This window comes from Anopheles merus, chromosome 2L, assembly GCF_017562075.2.
Source record: "Anopheles merus strain MAF chromosome 2L, AmerM5.1, whole genome shotgun sequence".
Taxonomy (NCBI): domain Eukaryota; kingdom Metazoa; phylum Arthropoda; class Insecta; order Diptera; family Culicidae; genus Anopheles; species Anopheles merus.
The window spans coordinates 14,256,262-14,277,515 of NC_054083.1; the positions used below are offsets into that span (position 1 = coordinate 14,256,262).

General features: G+C 37.8%; 1 long non-coding RNA gene across 1 annotated transcript; it reads right to left on the reverse strand.

The window, feature by feature from the left end:
• Positions 1 to 14,558: 14,558 nt before the first annotated feature.
• Positions 14,559 to 16,495, reverse strand: LOC121593510. The gene is made up of 3 exons (XR_006004786.1): positions 15,912 to 16,495; positions 15,146 to 15,320; positions 14,559 to 15,036 (listed from the first exon to the last, which is right to left on the reverse strand). It is a non-coding gene; the product is annotated as an uncharacterized LOC121593510 (long non-coding RNA).
• Positions 16,496 to 21,254: the final 4,759 nt, after the last annotated feature.

A 21,254-nucleotide genomic window follows, 5' to 3' on the forward strand; every position in this document is an offset into this window, starting at 1 on the left:
TTGAATCACAGATTATGTTAAACTATATTTTATCTCCTTGTAGGATCGTGGAAAAAATTATACATACAAGATGTACGTGAAGGATATAAAACTATGCTTAAATAAAAAACACCATAAATAGTACTATTGATTTCTACAGGATAAAAGTAAACAAATCTTTACTCACTTCTGCTTTTAACACACTCGCACAATCTCGAACGAAGCATAAAAGTGTAATGATTTTGTGTTTATGTTCAAAATTCCTCCACCCTGGAACTTCAATTAACTATATCACAACAATAACTTTCCACTCAGCAATGGATCTGCAATCTGCTAATCAGTAAGCCAGTAAAGTACCCCTCAAACGATTAGGATGTCATAAAACTGGTTCAGCACAGTGTGGTTGTGTGTGTTTTAGGTTTTATTCGTTAAAATCTCATAACTCGATGCAATCAACCATCCCAAAACAGGGCAAGCTTATGTACGGATCGTTAAAGGGATACACATATCATAGATGTTATACGCTGCCTAACTGACGTTCAAGCATATCCTCACAGAAGCATTTTGCTGTATCCGATAAAAAACGGGCCATAAATTGTTCTTATCACTTGTAAATCATTTAAGCACAGAAGTTTGTCATACATCTACCATTAAAAGCGAAGGATTAAATGCATTTGTTTTTGCCCGATAGATGTAGAATTAGTAAATGTTTCTTTTTTTCTCAACATTCGAAAGTTTTTCAACCATGGACCACCGAAAACAATTTAAATACTGTTTTATCACGTAGAGATGATAAATAATATTCCATTAATTATGTTTTACTTTCCAGTAAAGTCTATGAATTTTAAATGCCTAAAATAGGCTAACAAAATCTAGGTGTTGCTAAGAAGTATCCATAACTGTCAAATTGTTGAAGAAATTTTATGCCAGGGTGTATGAACATGTTACGGCAACATTTTTACAATGGCACACATTTTTTAATTTTCCTATTTATTTCAGAAACTGTGCACACATTTCATCATACAAATATTTTAAAATAAACAAATAAATAATAAATGTTCAAAATAATACTGCCTGATGTAAGGGTAAAGTAAAACTATTTCTTATAAAAAGATTATATTTCGCATATTGCAATCTAATATTACAAGTAATATAGTTAAGTCTATTGCTTATTTGTGGTAGCATAATTGAATGAATTGTAGTTTTTCTTCAAGTTGATTAAATCTATTACAATAATGAAATAATCAATTCGTAAATTCCAACATGCAACATGTAAAATCTGACTAGCTCATTTGCTACATGAAATAGATTACTAAAAAGCTGGATGTATAATTGAAATACGCTCTACCTAGCTTGGCATTATTACCGCAACGTTGATGTACACCACTACTATCTACACTCAAATACACTATCGATACAATATCTCTGTTCCTGATGATCTCTGATCTGAGCATTGCAACTAACACTCGACCAACAAGATTATATTAAACAGATTGAAACTCCTATTCCTGTACGGTTATCGACATTATCGATTATATGGTATCATCTGAACGAGCAACGATGCGAAGGAAACCCCATCACGGGTCACAGCAACATTCACTAAGCGCAAAGCCATAAGGCACATACACTATCACCTGTATATGTATGGAATCATCGACGTTCACCGTGCACCCAGACACATCGAGATAATTTCACGCCGTGAAGCGTGAAAAAGTAGCCAAACCCAACATGGCTGGAATATTTAACGCCTAACTGTATGTACCCAACTGTCATCCTGTGCGGTGCGATCACGTTCGATGAAATCAAAAAATGATCATTCGTCCACACATGGCCTGTAATCATTCGTCATGTAACAGATGGTAGTTTTATGTAACTCTCATCGAATATAATCGAGTGCCATCGATTTTGGCATCGGCGCCACGCTATTTGGCGGTATGTCTGGTTGCACGTTCATGCTTTGTTCAGACATTGCACGGCCATACTGAAAAGCGTCTTAGTGATAGGTATCAAACAGGCCTAATTAATGACGCTCCTTGCGTCATGCATTTGTTACGCCTTGATCTTTCAAGTGTTCATCCATGGTTATTTCCTTGCAATATCTGTGATAGAATGTTCAACCAAACACCCATGTATAGCGTTAGAGTTATGAGTACTTATAACACATCACCGTAAAAGCCACTTCAATGATGTGGATGTTTTTCATAACATCAGGGAAATATAGGTAATACATCATACAGCTAGCGGTTGGCCCCGGGTATATACATTACAAGAATATGCTTATCATAATATACCATAGGTTCCTGAAATGCTTAACTTGATCAGTAACCGACGGATATAACTAAACAACAAAACTGTGCTCGTAAAAGCATGGTTAGTTTATAAAGACCTGCTTATTAAAATATAGTTGAATTGAAATGAGCTAACACGAAGCACTCTACAAAGTATTTTATGGTGCAAATAATTGGCCTTCACAATGTATTCTTACTAATGGCATGCTTACTAATGTGAACATTATTTATGTACTGTAATATGCCAATCTTTTATATATTCTGGACATGAAATTAATGCTAGACTTCCTTATTGCTTTAAACTATTCGTGAGCATTGTCTTGACCATTTTGTTCTAAAATAAAACTTAATCTGTTTAGCCTTTTTATTTCAAATTCGCTTTATACACATTTTATCGACGCCCGCAAAACCTAGCCCAAAATGTGTTTTCCTCGAAGAAGGCTTTCATTCAAATTGGATCATGAATTTCATGTAAAGTGGCAGGCACAATTCAAAAATGTTGCCCTACCACACGCATACATACACGGTTGTGCTGTTCAAGCATAACGACCCATAAAACTCACCATCGCAATAACGTGTAGGCCCAATAAAACAATATCAAATCGACCATGGTGTAAAAACGCAAACCCAATAAAATCAATAACGGCGAAAAAGTAAAAGCAAACAGTTTTATGGACCATTTCATTTCTCTTTACAAGAGATTGAAAACATGTGCATGTCTGTGATCCGCAGCTGCACACGGAAGAAATTATGCGTGTGTGTTTACGCTTTATTAAAGTTTATGTAAATATGGTGCCCGACAAAATGCTTCCGATAGCTTTAAGTCCCTTTGGCATGAATGATCGTGTTATTGTCATTAATCATGCTAATATTTTCAGCTTGCGGTTTGATAAATATCGAGAAAAAAACACTGAGATAAAAAAAACAACATTAATCTATGGATTACTATCGAAAACGTATTTACGATTGATTGAGCATCAAATTTTAACTACTTTTTCAAATGATCAATTAAATAGCTTATCATTTGCATTCAAAATAGTTTGAATGCTACATTATATTGTAGATGAAGCACCTGGTGAAAACAATTCTATGCCCTTAAATGCAAATTAATGAAACAGAAAGATTGCATTCTGACCTGTACGAGTAGCACACATCGTGACCCATTTTTTGTGTGCCGCCTGCAACCAAAGCGTGATTCCCCAAACCGTACACGTGCACGTAGCATCTAATAAGAAAATATCGCTTTAATCAGCAGAAAGCTCATAAAATATCAAGCATAGCATTAACAGGGCGACCGCAGCACGGCACAGCTAGGTAACAAAATCGGCAAGTATTGTAGCTGACTACAGCTAGCAACCAAACACCGCAGCAATGGGCACCAACTTTCACGTACGGAATTGCTCATACCAAACGGGCGACGGTTTGAATCTACAAATATACTAAAAAAAAGCAAAACAAAACCCAGAAACCACGCTCCAAGTGTTCCATTCCGCATCGTTCTTATAGTTGCAGAACACAAACCACACAATAAAATTATGTGAAAAGGTGCTCTCGTTGCATTGCCGTGTAGTGGCGGTGTATGTGTCGACAGTTCTCATAGTCTCACCTAGCAGTATTCATCGGTACACGCCAGCGTTGGAACTGCCTTCATTAGTATGTTTGTGACATTGCTATGAGTTTCGCTCTTTTGTTTTGCATTTAAGGTGGTTTTAAACATGAACTTGAATCAAATAAAATTAATAAACCGTGTTACTTTACAGCGCGGTGTTAACCAGTACTTCTGAACATGCTTGGGGTACGTTTATTATGAGCATATAAATTTAATAATTGGGATTTTCTAAATACCTTGACAATTTTTTTTATGAATTAGTTTAGTATATGGAGGCTTAAATTATGACATACAAAATCAAACGCAAGAAGTATGATAGTTCACGAAAAGTGTACACGAATATAGAACAGCATATCTATAAGATGGACATATAAGGGTACAACTCGGATTGTTGTTTAACACTTTTTGGCTAAAAAATTAACAAATTTCATAACATTGACTTTGATCAAAGGAGCCATTATTAGCTTTTGTTTGGACTCTTTTACAAGGTTTGATTCCGACCGTATGTGAAACAAGCTAGAAAAGAAGTTTTAAGAAGTAACTGCTCAAACCTTACTACACATCCTTCAAGCTGTCAAATGGTTCATACTCCACGAACGATTTGAAAAGCCTCCAAAATAGTGATGGGAAAAATGAAGTTTTTGTCGGAATCGATTCCGGCTAGCTCCGCAGTTTTCTGGAATCGATTCCGCATAGTAGGTCCGGAATCAGTTTCCGGAATCGATTCCGGAATCGGCTCCGGAATCGGAATCGACTCCAGAATCGGAATCGGCTCCAGAATTGATTCCGGCATCGGCTCCAGAATTGATTCCGGAATTGGCTCCAGAATCGAAGTCGGCTCTCGAATCGGAAATGGCTCATAAATTAGAATCGGCTGCCAAACGGAGTCAGTTTCGGCATCGCCATAAAAAAAGGCGTTTGGGTCCAATCATACTACGCATTGATAACCGCAAAAATCCAAATTTACTTGTAAAAGATCCATTCTCATCGAGATTCCTGGACTGATTTCGCTCCGGAATCAACACCGGAATCGACTCCGGAGCCAACTCCGGAATCGGCTCCGGAATCGGCTCCGGAATTGGCTCCGGAATTGGCTCCGGAATTGGCTCCGGAATCGGCTCCGGAACCGGAATCGATTCCAGCATCGAAATCGGCTCCGGAATTGATTCCGAACACGGAATCGGAATCGGGTAGGTCCGATTCCGAGCTCCCACCACTACTCCAAAATCATCAATTTTTGGTGCTTGAATTACTTTTCCATGAGTACAAAACTCATGATAAAACTACTAAGGGGCTCTCAATCGCAGCAGTGTGCTGTCATACGATCGCTACACTGTTCAAACGAATTTCTTTTTGCACTTTCAACTTTTCAACGCAACGGCTTCTTTGCCACTTTCCTGGTGAGGGTCCGACACGATTTCGTGACGATCGGGAAAAAAACTTTGTTCAGGTACCGGGAAACAGAAAATGTTTCACCGAAAAAAAGGCTCTTCTCTGAACGGCCAATTTGTGCGTTGTTTTGCATACTATTTCAACTTAGTTTTGCATTTTCAGTGAGAAGCCTTTTAGGCAAGGGTGGCACATTTGCTGGAAAAATGTTGAACCGTTTCGTTTCTAGGTTTCTAGGTTCTTCGGTTTGAGATATTGGACCGAGCTGCCACGTGTAATTTGAAATTGTTTTTTTTTTCTTTTTGAAATATGTAGGCCTCAACTTGCAGCTTTCAAGCATTTCTGTTAGATCTCGTTAACGATTTTTTTTTGCAATAAATAAGGTGAGCTTTATCCAATGGGGGATATTTAACATAGCTCTGGTGGATTATGGGCAAAGTTACAAAAAAAAATTAACAATTTAAGGCACAAAGATCTGTCAAACCTATTTTTTACACTCCTGTACCATTGGAATTATCGACCCTGACCTGCACAACATTTTCAATCTTTTCAGTGAGCACAAGAACAAAATGATAGCTTCAAACACCCTGAAAAAGGTAACATTCATTAATTAATGATGAACTATTGAAACGTTTCTTTTCACGACTCTGTTGATCGGCAATTCTCGTTCGCGATGGCATCGTTAAGTTTTAGTACCAATTATACGGTCAATGCCGGCTATTTTTTCACTGTAACTGAGGGAGCTGACAAATTTGAGAATAAACATTAACACTGCATTCGCTGTCCGATTAATTGCTCCCATTATGCCTTGGCAGTGATTACGAAAAAGCAACGCAGCAATGTACCTTACCAGAGTTAATGTTACAGTTACAGTTGTATCGATTTTCCCGCCAAATAGAACCCTCCTCATGGATGCTAAAAATCAGAGATTTCTCAGAAGGAGCTGGATTGGGCTGGCAATACAATAATGGCAAAATGTTGGTGTACTCTTTCAAAGCGTTTTCCTTTCCTCATTTTCGAATGATGTTCCAGTAAATATCGTCCGATTTTTCGCCATTTGTCATAACCATAATCATGGTTAATCTAGATCAACGAATAAATAGCTCCACCACAGGCCTTTGTAGTGAGAAAAAAACGTCCTCCATTCACAGAACGTTCCTTTAAAAATGCACTTAATGGAAGTGGTAACTACAACCCGTCCACAAGCACACTTCTTTTGTGCTCATTTTTTTTCTTGTTCAACCTCACCCACGGCTGTTGACCAGTGTGCCTGCATGCTCAATCTCTGATGCAGGGATCCGGGATGCACATTCCTGTCCACACTCAACGGCTCCAGACTAATTGCTTTTCTCCTACGTCGGTATGTGTATTTCCTCACACTTCTCCCCAAATGAGTGGTGTTGGTGGTGGTGGTACAATGCTTTACCACTCATGCGTCTTGCAGCGGAACTGCATCGGGCTACGGTGCGGTAGAAGTGCAGCAAAATCAAAAAGAATCCGTTGAACAAACAATTTTCCCGTCCTGTGCAGCTGAGCCGTCGAGGAACGCAACCACACCCACGGTTGTACATTGCTTGTGTTTTGTTTTCTTTCTTTTCATACGCTTGTGCTATTATTGCCGTCCCGGGGAGCGCTGGTAGAATTTTGCTCTCCCCGAGTTAGTAGTGAATGGTTTCATTTAAATCACTTTTCACGACACGTCGCGACTGCAACCAATTCAATTACTCTGATTACGATGAGTTGAGTATGATTGCCGACATGTTTAACTCATTTGGAAGATTGGGTTTGACGGAAACATAGAGCCTCTCGTTAGTATATTTCATTTTATTGATTTACGCTTTCGTAATATGGTCGTGGATTAGGTACGATTTCGCAAAAATTAACTTTCGATAAAAAAAAAACAAGACAGAGGAGGTAGAAAAGTTATCTTGAAAAGTGTAAACAATAAGCTGCACAAAGCTTTAATTGTATCTAAGCGTTGATCACACAATCCATGATATTTATATTTATTTTGTGTTTATTGCAAACTATTGCAACAGCACTCTTTCTTTCGCCCGTAGTAGTATTAGGTATTGTGTAACAAGCGTTTTCTTAAGCAGTCTAATATTATTATTTTATTGCGACGCTAAAAATCAATCGCTTGACTCGGGCTACCGCGAAAGAGTGGCCTTCGGTCATTGCCTTAGCCACGATGTTCGGGAGCCTTTGAGCGATCGGGAATATTCGGCTCGATCGGTATCGGATGCTTCCCACACTACGCGTTTGTACCGCGCTCTGTCGGGAATCACGGTAGATAACACCGACAGATCGAATCGAACGTTAATTATTATTAACAGTGTTATTAATCGCAATATCTGTGGTCACACCTTGGGCTGTCTTTGCGTACAATTTGTTTGGTCACTCATGGATTTGTTAGGAATCGATCCTGTTCGACCCGACGTTTATCGAGTTGACCACTATGATTTGTTATTCACCAATCAAACATTCAAAAATCTGTCACTTGATGCAATAAACAACAATTATCCGCCGAAAGCGGTTCTCTATGTATGCGAATAAGCAGTACGCGATAGTTTGACAGCTTCCTGTACGTTTTTTTTTCTAAAATATTATGATGTTTTGATATATTGTATAATATTTTTGAAATTTACCATTACTCAAAAGGCATCTGAATAATTATTTCATTCTAAGTTATGTTTTGTTAATTTTTTGATGTAGTTAAATACTGTGTTCCGTAAGATTTTGCCACATCCAAAATCTCTAGAAGTGCTTGGTCCCGTACAATAGCGTATATCAGAGAACTAAAGTATAGTATATTTCTTAAGGCTAGTAGTAAAAATAACTATAGATTTTATTTTCACTTTAATGTTACATTTTAACTGTGCTTTAGATAAAACACTTTGGTAGCAACTATCATAGCAATCATTTTATTAACTTTTGCTGATATTATCATAGCTTATCCTTTCTTCTTCAGTATTAAGAAGAAACAAACGGAAACTCGTTCACCAATTGTGATACTTTCAAACAAAGTTGATTTGATAACATTCATAAATTTATGCTATGAAAACCATAAATTGTGCAACTGCCAGGGCCAAAATGCATTAGACCATTAATTTATTCCGTTTGTTGATTCGATTGCACCGTAGTCATTGATTTCCCGTAAATTGATTTTACGGATTTTTCTCGAAAATTTAATTTCCCCCTCAAAAATTGAACACCCCGTTCATTGTCATGGTGGTTGCACAATGCTACCGTTCTGGGAAAAGTTTTTGTTCCCTCCCGCACAAGCAGAGGTGTTTGGCACTCGCACATTCTACAGTCAATTATTCTTCTCGTCGCGGAGCGCGATGAGTCAAAAACCAAAAAAAAAAACGGAAACGAACGACCCGAGGGCAGACCAGCGCGCTACTATCATTCATTAACGCCTCTTTACATCCCGCCCGGCACAAATGGGCTACCATTTTTCATCCTCAGTCACGTTCATTTTTCACCCGTAAAGTTGACATCACACGCTAAACGCAGTGTAAGGTGCGCGTTTGCAGCCAAAGGGCTCCCGATCCATAGCAGACGGTAGGTAGAAATGTTTGAAAGAAAGTGAATGTGACGCAGTAAAAAAAAAATTGTGACTTGTACAAGAGTTTTCCGCGGATTTTGGTATGAGAGTAACGCACGAAAACGGAAAAGAAAAGAAAATAAAACAACAGTACATACGATGTATACCTCTTCAGAGTTGTGCAAAATGTGAACTGATGCCACAGTACGTGCTCACTTAAGCCATCTTATACGGGGATCTGCCAACAACGCATCTTCTGTCATTCAACCTTCCCTCCCTTAACATACCCCCTTCGGCCCAACTCAGATTGAAGCTCCTCCTTGCTGAATGGGTAATCCATCTGCCTAATATACCCGTGCCCTGGTCTGTTGCCTCAACGCTGCTGTGCTTTTTGTCGTATCTTTGATCTTGCCGAATTGCACTCGAGCCGCGACTCACGACTAGAGTATCCATTAACATATTTTTTAATTACCGCTAAGCAAATGTTAGCGTGACTTTCTGCCACCGAAAACCATCATTCTAGGAAATGTACATCCTCCAGCTGCCGTCGTCGGAGTATTTCGGTGGAATCGTTCAGTAACAGGCTCTCCGCATGTTTGTTTTTTGACAGCGGTTAGTTAGTTTTAATTCATTTCTTCATTTCTGAAGTTTAATCTGAAGCTGTGTTGTTTATCGTTTGTTGCAGATCGTTTATTATGTTCGTATATTATTCACCTTTATTATTCGGATGCAAAACCATCGAGAACAACTTTTTTGAAGCTCTAAACAAAATGTATGAACTAATTACAATTTTTCATTTTATGAAAATAATTTTGACGGTTTTTTTCAAATTTAAATCTCTATAGTCTTTACATCGTCTTTCTTGTTAAAATACGTTTTTAACTGATTTATCTTGGTTATTATTTTATACAGCCTGGTCATTTTTTGTCTGAACAAAACATCTAATTTATCCATTTTAGTATCTAGTTTATTTATTATTATTTGCTGTCATAAAAGTGTAGTATAGTAATACCTTCTGAAATCAACATCAAGTAAAAATCTCATTTATAATTTTACCATTTACTTTCTATAGAACAAGTGGCGATTATCCAAACCAGTTTTAAAAGGAAATACAGTACTACGTCGATTAATCGCGGCTTAACCGGCGAGCGGTTTAACCATGCGCATCAATTTGACAGCTATTCAACATTTGCCGCCATAGTCAGTTTGGACAACTTTTTTTTTGTAGTTATCTAGTGTCTAGTAATATTTTTGAACTTAATTTTTGTTGAAAAATAATTGCTAAACCTAAACTTAATATTTCACCATGTATCAGATTTGTTATCAGATTAGATTAAATCAGATGGTAGAATACAGACACAAACGTACCATCTTCTCATTGACTTCAAAAATGTATATGATAGCTTAGCCAGGGTAAAAATGTACGACACTATGAGCGCTTTTGGAATCCCGGCCAAACTGATAAGGCTAGATAGAATGACTATGACCAACGTAGAGAGGGCCTTCCGCGACTCGGGGGTGGAGACTGCGGGAACCATCTTCTATAAGTCATCCCAGATCCTGGCATACGCTGATGATATAGACATCATTGGTCTGCGGCTCTCCTATGTAGCAGAAGCCTACCAAGAGAATGAGCAGGCGGCAGAGAACTTCGGATTGCAGATAAACGAGGCAAAGATCAAACTCGTCCCAGAATTCACCTATATCAGATCAAAGGTCAGCTGAGTTGCGCGCAAGGATGCTGGTGGCCAACCGGTCTTTCTACAGCCTGAGAAATCAGTTCACCTCAAAGAACCTGTCGCGACGGACGAGGCTGGGACAATATAGTACATATATAGTACCGGTACTCACACACGCCTCTGAGACTTGAACGAAATCCTCTTAGCCGCGTTCGAGAGGAAGATGCTCAGAAGGATTATTGGTCCCGTATATGTGGAGCCGTTATAACGACGAGCTATACGAGATGTATGGCAACCTCACTGTGTAGCGTATCAAGCTCGCTAGGCTCCGGCGGGCTGGTTATGTTAAACGCATCGAAACGGACGACTCAGCCCGCAAAGTCTTTTTAGACTGTCCACAAGGCGTGGTAGAATAACGTGGATTATGAGTTTGAAAGTGTAAAAGTGTAACAAGATTTATTGGGAAAAAGGCTTATTAAGTCTGGGTTATGTTTTTTAAAGGATGGAGAAACTGCAAGAAACTATCATAGTTTTTTTTCGTCTTTGACAATTTCTGTGACAAATCAGTACAATTAAGTTAAACCAAGGTCCAATTTAGAAAATTGCGACCAGAACGTATTACTTTAAAAAATAATTTTTAGATTCAATATGTTTTAGCTATTTTTAGTTTTAGTCAGATATAAAAAGTCAAAACAGTTTGCTAAATAGTTCCCAATCCTGAATTTGGAACAAGTGATATCAAGGACATAGGATTATACACAATCGATTTGCAATTGAAATCTGATCTCTAATAGCTAAAATCTGCTAAGAGAGCTTCTTTCATTTCAATCGTGCATCTCATGGAAGATAACATTGTTTAGGATTAAAATATGTGAAGTACGTATTCATTACGTACTATTTTTTTCATCTTTTTCATACAGGTGAATTGTACCGTTATAAATGTCACACAGCGTCATAAATAAACGTCTGTTTCACGGTTAAACGGGCCCTGTAGCACCATTCAACAGCTGCTATTCACCCGGTCCCTATTCACACAAAACCCATTCCCCATAGGTACAATTCTTGAACGAGCAGCTTGCAAGTGAGCACATCCACTATTCATCACATTCATTAAAGGTGAAAAGTGGAACGACCAGTTTCAAAGCACCCTTAACCTGTCAAACGCAAAATATGTTTGCTGAAATCCGTCTCCAGGGAGTGCTATTCAGGTTAGCTTCCACTTATGAGGTGTTTTCTAAGGACAGTTGTTGGCCAAAACGTTTTCTTTTCATGGCAAAGAACTGCAATGGATGTAGCTAAACGAGGCTCAGTTTTCTGTGTATGATATGTGACAGATGGAATACTCTGCAATTTATTACGATGCATGCTAAGTTTGGATGTGGCACGTACTATCATATAAGAGCGCTGCAAGATATTTTCTTTCCTGTTCAATGTAATACATACAACGCTGCTTGAAAAATCTACTTTTACTTGCAAATTTATCTGGTAGCTTATTGTAGACACTTCAGCCAATATTTACAATCGTTAAATGAAGTATAATTCTTTATCTTTTCTTTTTTTTTTAGCATCAAAGGAAATTTCCTATTCAAACATTTCATGACTAATCGTTATCTAGTTCATAAGGAAACATTATGGAAAAAATATCCATCGTTGCTTTTATTTACAAATGTTTCGTTCTAGTTATAAGCTCACAACTGATAATTTATTTATTTCGTAATTTACGTTTCTAGCCATACAAGCAAAATAAGTTCCACGCATTATAAAAATCGATTAAAAATCTTTGTTCGATTAATGTTTTTCACCGAGGGCAAATTTTCGTGAAAAAGGTAAAATACAACGATCTGATAATATTGCTGTTATCGATTCCTCTACAAGAAATCACTGAGTATCTAATTTCTTCGAATCATAAACCGACATCATGGTAGTAATAGCACCGACAAACCGACATGACACTGGCGTTACAAAAGTGTCCCACACGAAAGTACTGTCATTTACCAGTGAGGCGAACACTTCTGTCAAAGTAAGCTCTGTTCACTGCTACTTCGATGTAAACAACTTTTCTAAATATAAATGGCGAAGGAAGTGTGAGGCAAGATTTTGTGAGAATTATTGGACAAAACACCCAGGAAAATCATTTTATAAGTTTCCAAATCAATGCAAAAGATGTGAGAAGTACATAAAACAATACGCATTGGAATTTGCGAAGAAAAACAAAAAGGGGGTTTAGCAGTTTCTTCTCTGTGTCAGTGTAGTAAGCCAATCATTATAGAGATGGCGCTAGTGTTTAACGTATTTTCATTTGAAATAAGGAGACAACTTTTGAAGCTCATTTTGTTCGAAGTGTCACGTCGGTTTGTCGGTGGTAATAGCGCAGCTACCGCTGTGCCACTGATGCTGGGCTATGGTCATCCCGATTGAGGTCAGGTATGGACATCACCGCTTTCCCAATATGCCAGTTCAACTCAATAAATGGAATATTTGTCACATTCATTTTCATGACAAACGGCTAAGGCTGCGAGCTAATGAGGATTACCGTGTATGTGCAAATGAACCGCACGTCGTGTCTGCTTGCAAAACATCCACAATGCCTCGCGCAATACGCAGCATCCCTTGGAAGCTGCGCTCATAAACCATACGACATAGAGATCTTCCCATCGTATGGGAAATGTGGAAAATTAATCATCAACCATCGGTCATTCCGCAACAGCACAGCATGGAAATTGGTGTGTATGTTCGCAATATCTGCATGCACACCGCTGACAGATTTACAAAATGCAATATCAGCTATAAGCAACGCTACATGCATAAAGCAGCATGTAACATTAGTCATATGGATCAAAGTAAAAGGCCACCTAAGGGGTCTCGTAAATTACATTCCCTTTATTGATCTTAAGTGCTTTTGTGATCGATATGAGAACGCAACAGCATTTTATTTACAATCAAATCTCTGTAAAGCTGATACAACATAAACCGAAATTTCACAGTCGTCTGCCGTCAATCCTTTGTACAAAACTGTCAAACTGTGAAACTGTTTTCACTGTATACATTGCCTACAGGAATACAACAAGTTTATTGATATCAACATAGCAGGCCGTGCACCAAAAACGAACAACAATCTTTGTCTAGTGGACGTCTATGTGTTAATCAAACATAACTTAAAAAACGGAGAAAACCCTCAATCTAAATTTACAGCAAATATAATAAAGCCAACATTTCGAAGGAATTGTAGCTTCGTTAAACCATGTCCAGCAGACGAGAAGCAGTATCAGATGTTTTGGAGGAGCTTTCCAACGATGAAATACGCAGACGATTAATTCTTTACGGCGGTCCAAATCTTCCCGTGACCGAACAAACACGAGCTAGGCTGCTGGATGTACTGCGAGAATACATCGACAAACCTCAGCAGCATAATATAAGCAAAAGCAACTCCAGCGATGAATCAAAGTCATCAAACAATGCACCGCGAAATAATGACACTTGTTTGCAAAGTTCCACCAACGCCAGCACTTCGAACACTAACTCAGCGGCAGCTAGAGATCTGATCGGTATTCCACTTCATATTATTGTCTACAGTGGAGCTATCTTGATACTCAGTGTATTCGTGTATTACTTGCTTTATCGGTTTTAAACAATATACTGTAAGTAGTATGTTTTAAAATTCTTCTGATGGATAATTTTTTAGCTACGACACGTTGTGGTTTTATTTCACACCGGTACAGCAGCTCTGAATGTAACTCCTCTGTTGAAAAAAGCATTTCACTAGAAGACAAGCCCGGCATAACTGGATGAAGAAAACTACATTTGAATAAATTTCTAAATTCATATAAGCTGTTTCAATAAGTTTTGGTATTTTTTGCGAAGATTCTTTCAAATGAATGGAATGAATTGTTACACAATTTCTTTGTTTTACTACTATTGAAAATGAACTTACAAGCAATAATAAGCTTTTCATAAGCTCCAAAGTATGTACAAATGGGTACGCAAGTGACAATAAAGGAAAATATTCGTCTTATGAATAGAAATTTGCATAAGTAAATTTTTTTAATTCTTCAAGCATTCCTCGTTTGACACTATAAAACTATTACATATGTTGATCAACCACTCCATTACGTCGACGTATGTCGACAGTCAACTCGAGCTATGCAGTCAAACTTCTGAACCCGTCATCTTATCTGACACTAACCGCCGAATGTTCCGCTCCAGACGCAAGCAAGTTTATAAACCTTCACCTGATACGTAAATCTGCTGTCGTATCGTGCTGCTACTTTTCAAAGTTCGCATACTCCCAATCGAATAGTTGTTACGTCCAGTGCTGCCATTTTCTTACCCTTCCCAGAAGCAGCAAGGATATTTCACCAGCAGTGTGAGAATTCCCCAATCGGTTCGTATTGAAAGAATCATTTTTCAATATTTTACGCTCACACACATACACACGCTTCGACACACACACAATCACACCAGCATCTGCGTAGAGAGTGAAGGTGAACGATGGCAAAACTTGCCACAACTCCGATCGCCTTCGCCTTTGTTCGGCTTTGCACCCTGTACAAACATGTCCGAAAGAAAGTTGAACGATTCTCGGAATGTTGTAGCCTCGTTCTTGAATCAAATTGTGCCCTAGAGAAATATGTCAACAGTCTGTCTTCCTTACCTTCGTTTTCAATTCTGCCTCACCGCTCGGGGTATTGATAAATGAGAATTCGAACTATGCCTCTATGGTCTCTTCTATCCACACCTTGGACAGGCGCCTGGCCAAGGGGCACCATTTCATCGATGATTGTTTGTAAATCGTATCATTAGTTTCGATCGACGCAAACAGAACTGTACTGTGGAAAAAATTTGAAAGAAAGCAAGGTCAAAACTTATACCAATAAAAAAAACAAAAACCATCAAACTGTTGTCACCCTTCTGAAAGGAAAAAAAAAACAAAACACTCACTCAAGCTTTCTCAAAACAAACAATAGTTACGAATTGCTAAACTTTTTCGTGGTAGATTCCATCCCCGGAGGTTTGCCTTTTTGTTGCGTCCATTCTCCAAACCATCAGTCGTCCGTATCATATTTGCGGCAATTTTGAAGGTTATTTTAATATGCATGCAAAACCAGAAAAAAACATTTTTTGTTTTGTTTGCATGAGCATGTGCAATAGGACAAGAATAGGTATGTATGTTTGATAAATATGGTTCATTTATTTGCTGTCACATAAACCACTTGGGCATTATGAATACGACAGGTTGATCTGCATACTGTGGTTTGTTATTTAAAACTGGAGGAGAGTGGTGTTCTTTTTTTTTTAAAAAGGTTTGATTTTAATAAACGAATCCAAATGTTTTTCGTTTAATGCGGCCCCATTTATTCGATTGTTTCTCAGAACCTTTGCAAATAAAATTAATGTTCCTCGGACGAGTATATATTTACCAACAGTTGAATTTGTTGAGTGACGTTAAAAATAACTTCTTGCATCAATTTCACTCCGCAACCGGCCAGAGCAGCTCTACCTTCAAGCCGCTACAAGTGCATTGCATTCTTGGTGCTCTACGAATGGTATTGAACTGTTCATCGGCGAAGTGTGTTGTCGTTACGTTTGCAAGAAAGAGATTTTAGTGTATGACTACGCGGTTAATGGATCCACCATTGATCGCAGAAACTGTTTCAGAAATCTAGTAGTGCTCCTTGACAAAAAGTTACCTTCCGTGACCAGCCAGGGCACGTTGTCGCAAAGGGTAACCAATTGATCGGCTGTCCAAAACAAGTGGGTCGCGATATCACTGATCTGGTCTGCATTAAGGCGCTGTACTGTGCTATCGTGCGTTCAGCGCTAAAATATGTTTCGATAGTATGGTGGCTTTCAGTTGTTCGGCCCGTTTGGAGTCGATCCAGTGAAAATTCATGAAGTTCGCTTTATGCTCGTGAAGTGTCCTAAATTGAACTATGAGGAACGTTGTGCGCTGCTAGGCCTCGAGTCGGTGAAGCAACGGATCTGCAACGCTCATAGGCTGCTTGATGCGGGACTTGTTAACAACAGGATCGACTCGCTGACGCTTCTTTCGATACAAAAATATGTTTGTCCCGCGCTAGATCGTTACTCAACGAGGAGGAACGCTGCACTCGCTTTAGCTTCTCTGATCTGATCCGATAACTAATACGATGAATAAAATGAAACTAAATATAATGTTTATGTAACCTTGTTTCGCTGCAAAAGGGCCGCTCACGGTCCGTTGAATTATAACCAATAAATAAAAAATAAATAAATAAACAAATAAATAAACAAATAAATTAATTAATTAATAAATGACAAATAAATAAATAAATAAATAAATAAATAAATAAATAAATAAAAACATAAATAAATAAATAAATTAATTAATAAATAAATAAATAAATAAATAAATAAATAAATAAATAAATAATTAAAATAAATAAATAAATAAATCAACAAATAAACAAACAAATAAATAAATAAATAAATGAATAAATAAATAAATTTAAAAAAAATAAAAAAAGCATAAACAAATAAATAAATAAATTGATCAATTCATTAGTTAATGAAAAAGAATAGATTTTTTAGTCGTAGCGATTAGACCAAATTGTTTAGTAAATAATTAGTTAAACTCGAAATTATTTCGGGTTTGAACTGATGTACACGGTCTGTGTACCAGTATTTTCAAAAAACTTGAGAGACAAATTTCAAATCACAAATCACAATTCCATATCACGAAATACAAATGTATTAATTAAGGCATATTTTTCATTATAAAAGATGGAATTATATAGAATTTCCCATTTGTTTATACATGGGACGAAAATTAAGCAACAGATTAAAGAAAGAACAATTGCAATGACGAGCCATCGTGCTTCGTTAGTAACGAAAAGACAACATAAGCGATTTTTTTTTAAATTAACAATAAATTATATCTACTTGACAATCACATAATCCATCCATTTCTAGTCTATTTTAAGACGACTGATGTTTCTTTAAAATATCACACTGCATTTATGGTTTGAATCACAATAAGAAAAATAGTAAAAATTGTCTAAAGCCAAACATCCTCTTATCCCATTTTAGTACAACTTTATTCGTGATTGGGTAAAAAAATGAAGCTAAATTTTCAAAGAATTCAAGATCAAACTGTCCCAGGCTTTAGAAAACTTCCAATATACTAACTGCAAACCATCTTACCAAAGCTATGTTATACATCGATGAAATAAATACAAACGAATGAATGAACCATGCAGTGGATGTGATTACTTTTTTGGATAACTTATATTTTATATTTCTAATAGAAGAGTACTTCTAATAGAATAGTTCTCTAAGGTAGTCGATTGCTACTGAGCGAACGGTATACATGAATACAAAGTAACTCTCCTTCAAACTAGTACATGTAACTAAAGAAATACCATACCGTTGCTAACTGTTTCAGGACCTGTTCTCATATTTGTCTCATTGATTGACTGCTAGCAGTTGGAATGTGGCGCCCACACTCCTATGTGCCGGCTACAGTAACCAAGCATCATCCAGCAAATCCATAACACGGTTCAGAATACCACCGTAAAATCTCCATAATGTGCACCATTTTTCCAACTTATAACGAAGCCGTTGTTAGACGTGCGCATAAAACGAACACTGATGGGGGAAGGGAGTCTTCGACAAACTCGGATGCTCTCCCGGAATTGCTGCACAGATGGGTACATTCCTCGGCACGAGGTGGCTCCCTTCTCTATGAATACCGGGTTTCCAACTGACTTCCTCTACTGAATACCACTCAACCAATCAAGCTAAGGGCAGGGAAAGCACACACTACAAAAAAACACACTCATACAAAAAAAAATACACATCCATTCCCCGCTTGATGGTTAGTCTGTCGTCAACAGACATTCGCAAACAATTGCATTACTCACTATTGTTTGTTGTCTCGCAGGTTTCGCATTAACACTCGGCTCAGATTCCCCGCGCCGTAGCGCTGTGTGCCAACCTACACTTTTATTGTCATCTGACAACGGTGTCAAACGTACCGAGAGGCTATGTTTGATCATCATTATCCAGACCCTGTAAAGTTCATTCGCGCCATTCACAGCCTTTTTTTTGTTTTGCTCCCTTCTTTCACACCCTTCACCGGCTTCACTCTGCAGCCGTTTGGCCGGTTGCACCTTCGTCGAGCATGACGCCTTTCGTTATGCTGCATGAATACCCGGATACTTTGTTGTGTCGTGATTTTACGCCTCCCCCGGCCCTTGCTTTCTACTCCATCGTTTCCGGGTCGTTTTTGTACGGCTCAAAGAGGCTTAAGCGGCAGCCTAAACTGGGTGGCTTTTAGACGTAACCCGAAACGAACCTGCTGCCCGGCGGCGAAATATGTTCGAACGAGCGCCTACGGGTAAGATCAACACTTTTCTTGTCAAGGTAAGGACTACTAAGCCTGCCATTTTCTTCTTCTCGCCTTCACTCCCGATGGCGGCTGCTATGGAATCACGACCCCTTCAAGTAGAAGAGTCTGGATGGTGAAAAATGGAGGGCAAAAAGTTGTCGTTCACTGTGCGCGCCAATGCAATGGATGCGGTCTGCTGCCGCTGCGGCTGCGTTATTGCTATAATGAGCTTTTTATAGAGCAAACGTGACAGGAGGAAAAGTGCTCCTTACGCTAAGGAAAGGGCCAACCGAGCAAGTGAAGTTTTAGTGGCTCGTCTTTCTGCTCTTCTCGGAAGTAGCCGACTCGCATGCCAACGCTACCGTTGCTAGCGTGTGTTGTGGAACGTTTGTACGCCAGTACGGATGACCGCCCCAGACTTGGATCAAACCTTTTTTTTAAGCATAAGTTAGCGTCAAGAATTGGGGCTACCTTGAGTTTTCTTTCGGTCGATACAACTGTTCCCATAGTTTCCTTACGCGAATTTCACAGAAGCGGGATGGTTACACACACAAAACCAACCGTACCACCTTCTTACTTCTGACTCATCGGATTTAGTGATATTCCATATCGTATAAGGCGATTGTGCGTACCCTGCAGCGATAATCTTTACACACAACTCAACGAAGGGTAGTTTTGTCGACGTTGGAAACATTTATAGGTAAATTAAGCGCAAACATTGGCTTATTGTTGCTTTGGTGATACGTTTTTATTTGGCCTTGAAAGTGTAACCCCATTTTCTAGCTTAGATCTGCCCGATATGCATGCCATCTAACTTAGCCTAACTTTGAAATTGTTTCAATTGTTTGTTGAACTTGATTCACATCAATCAACAAACAATAATCGTTGAAATAAGTGGACGCCTAGTTTATATGTTAGTAAACATATTAAATTTACCATCAACAATCCATAATACACCAGTTTTCGAAAACTAAATAGAAATAGCCTTTGTAACAGGGCTTTAAACATTGATTATAAAATAAATACTCCTTTTTGTGAATTTCGGGTGCCCAAATAATCAAACTAAGTTATTAGAAATAAATGATGATGTTTTTCTTACAGAGGAAAACGAATGGGACAAAGAACAAGGAACAAAGACATGGTACGGTCGTATTGTCATATTTTGATACATTTACACATCATTGGTACATACTTCTTCTTCTTCTTCTTTGGCACAACAACCGCTGTCGGTCAAGGCCTGCCTGTACCCACTAGTGAAGTGAGCTTGGCTTTCAGTGACTTATTATTACCATAGCAGGATAGTCAGTTCTACGTATGGGGGCACGGTCTATTCGGGACTTGAACCCATGACGGGGATGTTGTTAAGTCGTACGAGTTGACGACTCTACCACCAGACCGGCCATTGGTACATACATACATACATAACATATTATCCAATCTCAAGATGACAAGTAGAAGGTTGTTATTTACATATATATTTTATATTTTTTAGGATTTAAAAATGGAAATATAACTTTATTTATTCCTGACTCAACGCAAATTAAGAAAGGCATATTAAAGAGAATGCACTAATCTTTTGTTTGTGAGCTGGATTATTAAGTTGACTAATAATCTACGTTGATGTGTAAGGGTAAGAAAAGATAGAATCTTAAAATCAACTAAATAGTAAAACAATTATTTTTCGCAATTTACGGAAAATTCGGAAAAGATAGATAAAAACAGTTAGTGTATGTATGTGTAATTTTTTTCACATCTTTGTGTATTATCAATTTTTTTAAACCATTAATTCAATCCAACATGACTAATAACAAAAAACAAATTTAGAGTCGTAACCTTACATTGACGAAACTACGAAAAAAATTGTTTTATTTTTATACTGTTTATTATAACCCTAAAGAATGTCCTAAAACGAACCTTTATTTTAAGTGGGTTTTACATAAATATTTTTAAAAAGCAATTAAAAAAATAAGTTTTACAACTTCATTTTGGTTTTGATTTTTTTTATTTATTTAAATTTTTTATTTGGTGTGTATTTGGTTTTGTTATGTAAAAATAAGCTAAGTAAATAAAACGTTAGAATTTATATAATTTTTTTATTTAAATTGAACAGATGTGAATTTCGGACAAAACCGTTACAAAAACTTCAACAACGATTTATAAATAGAACCCAGATGTGTCGTATTATTACGTGCATAGTTGAGGAATGTAATCATAACCTGATGTTTTTCCTGCCACCTAAGTGCCTAACTTAACACTCGCTATTTTCTTGGATTGTTTCAAAACAAGATGTGAAATAGCCTTATTCACAAATCATGCATTAACATCATGTTTTTATATATCTTTTTCGGATTTTCCACAAATCACGAAAATCGACAGTCCATATAGCTACGGCAGG